At 45.9% G+C, this 4,516-nt stretch overlaps 1 non-coding gene across 1 annotated transcript; it reads right to left on the bottom strand.

Annotated features, from left to right (window-relative positions):
• Positions 1–2,875: 2,875 nt before the first annotated feature.
• TRNAV-AAC lies at positions 2,876–2,948 on the bottom strand. Its single transcript has one exon. It is a non-coding gene; the product is annotated as a tRNA-Val (tRNA).
• Between the last annotated feature and the right edge of the window lie 1,568 nt (positions 2,949–4,516).

Below are 4,516 nucleotides of genomic sequence, written 5' to 3'. Positions count from 1 at the left end.
TTCACCTCTTTCCCTCCCAACACCAAGAGCGGGGTGTGTGTATGTGTTGCGGCGGAGTGTTTGGCAGCTCCCACTGTGGGAGGTCCACCCAAAACTGTGGGGCTGAAATAGTGCTCGGTCAGTGATCCCCACCAGTGATCTGGGCCATCCTTTGGGCTCCCTGGTGAGAACCCTCAGCTTCCCGTCCTCAGTCTCTACCCTGATTGGCTGAGCAGGGGGTTATTGACAGGGAGGAGACTCAAGTCCTTGTTGTTCTCTTTTAAGACCAAGTAAATAAGTCAGAACCAGTCATATGTTTGATGAATTTTGCTGCTTCTCTGCATTAATGGTCTCTGAGCAGTTCATGATTCTCTCTAACATTGCAGTTCTCCTCAAATACTTGCTGAATAATTACTGTGCAGTGTTGTTGGTCTGGAGCTCATCTGAGAGCACTTTATTCAGGTCAGTCAATGGATGAAATTCAAGATCCGATGGTTAGTTTGAAAATCAGGGCTCTTAGGTCCTATTCCCAACTCTGCCACTGACTGGCTGTGTGACCTAAGACAAGTCAATGCTCCTTTCTCAGCCTTAGCTTCTCCCTCTTTCAAGTAGGGATTATAATGATCCTCTCCTACCTACCTCACGGTGGGTGGGGATCCATTGGAGAGTGTCACTAGGAGTAGTGCATAATATGAGGTGTCCTATCACATTTACTGAGAGCAGATTATGACATAATAGAATAGCTGAAATAGTCTATTTCATTTGTATTTTTTTTATTTTGCAATTGTTAAGAGCAGCAACTACTTAGCTCAGACTGAAGCATCTTATCTAATGTTTGTGATCTAAGTGTCTCCCCTCTGTGTGTGACGAGACAATTTAACACACTCTGACAAACAGGAGATGCTTTTGTTTTGCAACAAAATATTTTTGCAAAGAACTTTCATCCCACTTGTTTTGATTTCGAGAAACAAACTGGTTTAGTCTGAAGGGGATTTTCTGACATTGAGCAGGCGCAGTGTGTCCCGTGACACCCGCCCGCTATACGGCGGCCCCTGCTGAGGGCGCCCTTGCTGCAGCTGGTTCTGCTGGCGCCCTGTGGTTGCCCTCGTTCGGCCAGGAACAAGCCTCAGGTGAGCTGAAAAGAATCCTGTCCAACCAAATCTGGCAACTGCCATCATGTAGCCCAAAGTCCCCACACCTGCCGGGGAAACAAACCAGCCACCATAAAGTGGTCCATTGTCTCACGCGGGGCCAGAGCCTGACACGGCACCTGTGGGCAACCATTGCTCTGAACACGCCGGCCATGCACACGCTGGCCGATTCCTATGAAAGATGTCACTGCACGTCTCGGTACTTAAAAGGTACCTGTGCCACTGGCAGTGAGTTCTGGGGACAGTTGCTCACTTTCAGTGAATGTAACTGTACGTAACTGTATGTGCAGCTCTGTGCAGTCACATTTGATAGAAGTTTGGTAATTAAATTATACAAGAGGGTCAGATAAAGTGGCTACTACCACCACTATGTTTTGTCCCGTGAAGCTTTTACAGCCATTCTGAGGGGAAATGGGCCCTTTGCCCACAGAAATGGTCTATAGGGGATGGCTGCAGGCAGTAGGTCGAGAGATAATCTCATCAAAATTATTTGACTAATGGGTAATGTAATCAAAATCACTAAAGGAATGTCCGGGGTTTCTATTGGAACTTAACTTGCCTGCCCCTGGCTGGCTCTGGTTGTACAAGATGGATGTGTAATCGGGGTTCAGTTGTGTAAAAAAGAGTAATCGCAGTGCAAGGGATGTTAGGCAAAGGAGAACTGTGTGTGATGATGTAAGGTTTTAAGGACCTAAACTGACACTCATGGTTTGTAAAACTCTTGTTTTGTAGGTTTAAGATGAATTGGTTTGGTTCTGCTTTGTTGGGATTTTTTTATAATGCCACTGAAAATCCATTTGAATCATTCAAAGTGGCAAAACTGCCAGACACCTTTTGCCAGACACAGGTAACTAGTGTTGTTTGGGTTTGGGATTTAGCATTTAACCCTTAAGGTACCTCACTACTCTATAAAGTTCAAGACCAAAGTTATGGTTGTAGTAAGGGGCAGCCAGAACCAGAAGGATGGAGAAAGAAACATTGGTTGGACAGATGGACGGATGGACAAACCGAATAATTAAGCCTCTGTTTTAAAAAAAAAGGCTTAAAAACATTAAAAGGAAAAAAGGGGCAAAATGTTTCCCCGTTTACCAAAATACCTCAGCCTAGATCTGCCCTTGGGGTTTGGGGGTGGGGGGCGCCGATTCCAGGGTTCGCCTAGGGCACCAGTTGCAGGTAGCTAGTCTAGAGCTGCCCCTGCCCAGAGGCCTTTATTCCTCCAGCCTGCGAGGATGGGAGGTGGGGGGGGCGGTGTCAGGAAGTTGCCCCTTCAATCCCACACACAAAAGGACCTTCTTAGGAAAGGCAAAAATCTTGAAAAGAAAAAGTAACATCAAGAAGGACTTCAAAGACAGAGCTTTTTAAGATCTCAAGGAATAGTTGAGTGTTTCACCAGAGACTTGAACCCTGGACCCTCAGATTAAAAGTCTGATGCTTGGCCCACTGAGCTAGCCAGATTCCCAGAAAAAGTCAGCAACTTTATGTAGAGGAGAAAAAGCGAGTAGGAAACAATAGAGGAAACCTGCTGGTCTCTCTCCCCCCCCCCAGCCCTAGCCCTGGCCTGCTCCTCCCGCCAGCGCCCTGAGGCATTTTGCCAGCACCATGCCCCAGTCAGCTCCACCATCCCCAAACGCTAGAAGGCCCAGCTCAGGAACCTGGCTGCTCTTACAGCCACCTCTTCTGCCCTGGACCAATAGGGAGGAGGATTGAGGGACAGGCCAGTAGGAGCTGGGAAAATTAAGCCTACATGTTTCTGCCTGGTTTTGAACCAGAGACCTTTTGCATGTTAGGCAAACGTGATAACCACTACACTACAGAAACTCTGTCCTAAGATACTCCTCCTCCCTTCATAAAAACATAAGAATGGCCATACTGGGTCAGACTAAAGGTCCGTCCAACCCTGTATCCTATCTGCCAACAGTGGCCAATGGTGGGTGCCCCAGAGGGACTAAACCTAACAGGTAATGATCAGGTGATCTCTCTCCTGCCATCTATCTCCACCCTCTGACAAACAGAGGCTAGGGGCACCATTCCTTACCCATCCTGGCTAATAGCCATTCATGGACTTAACCTCCATTAATTTATCTGCAAAAAGAAAGAGGAGTATTTGTGGCTCCTTAGAGACTAACAAATTTATTTGAGCATAAGCTTTCGTGGGCTAAAACCCACTTCATCGGATGCATGCAGTGGAAAATACAGCAGGAAGATATATAGATATAGATATACACAGAGAACATGAAAAAATGGCTGTTGCCATACACACTATAATGAGAGTGAGCAGTTAAGGTGACAAGTATCAGACGGGTAGCCATGTTAGTCTGGATCTGTAAAAGCAGCAAAGAATCCTGTGGCACCTTATAGACTAACACCTATTAGTCTATAAGGTGCCACAGGATTCTTTGCTGCTTTTACAGTTAAGGTGAGCTATTATCAGCAGGAGAAAAAACCTTTTGTAGTGATAATCGGGACGGCCAATTTCCAACAGTTGACAGGAAAGTGTGAGTAACAGTAGGGGGACAAATAAACATGGGGAAATAGTTTGACTTTGTGTAATGACCCATCCACTCCCAGTCTTTATTCAAGCCTAATTTAATGGTGTCCACTTTGCAAATTAATTCCAATTCAGCAGTTTCTCGTGGGAGTCTGTTGTTGAAGGTTTTTTGTTGTAATATTGCGACTTGTAGGTCTGTAATCGAGTGACCAGGGAGATTGAAGTGTTCTCTGACTGGTTTTTAATGTTATAATTCTTGACATGTGATTTGTGTCCATTTATTATTTCATGTGGAGACTGTCCAGTATGGCAGAGGGACATTGCTGGCACATAATAGCATATATCACATTGGTAGATGTGCAGGTGAACGAGCCTCTGATAGTGTGGCTGACGTGATTAGGTCTATGATGGTGTCCCCTGAATAGATATGTGGACAGAGTTGGCAACGGGCTTTGTTGCAAGGATAGGTTCCTGGGTTAATGTTTTTGTTGTGTGGTTGCTGGTAAGTATTTGCTTCAGGTTGGGGGGCTGTCTGTAAGCAAGGACAGGCCTGTTCTCCCAAGATCTGTGAGAGTGATGGATCGTCCTTCAGGATAGGTTGTAGATCCTTGATGATGCACTGGAGAGGTTTCAATTGGGGACTGAAGGTGATGGCTAGTGGGTTATGTTCCTTTCTTTGTTGGTCCTGTCCTGTAGTAAGTGACTTCTGGGTACTCTTCTGGCTCTGTCAATCTGTTTCTTCACTTCAGTACGTGGGTACTGTACTTGTAAGAACGCTCGATAGAGATCTTGTAGGTGTTTGTCTCTGTCTGAGGGGTTGGAGCATATGTGGTTGTATCTTAGAGCTTGGCTGTAGACAATGGATTGTGTGATGTGGTCTGGATGAAAGCTGGAGGCA

Source organism: Mauremys mutica, unplaced genomic scaffold, assembly GCF_020497125.1.
Source record: "Mauremys mutica isolate MM-2020 ecotype Southern unplaced genomic scaffold, ASM2049712v1 Super-Scaffold_100251, whole genome shotgun sequence".
Lineage (NCBI taxonomy): Eukaryota > Metazoa > Chordata > Testudines > Geoemydidae > Mauremys > Mauremys mutica.
This window is presented reverse-complemented; position numbering and strand designations above follow the sequence as displayed.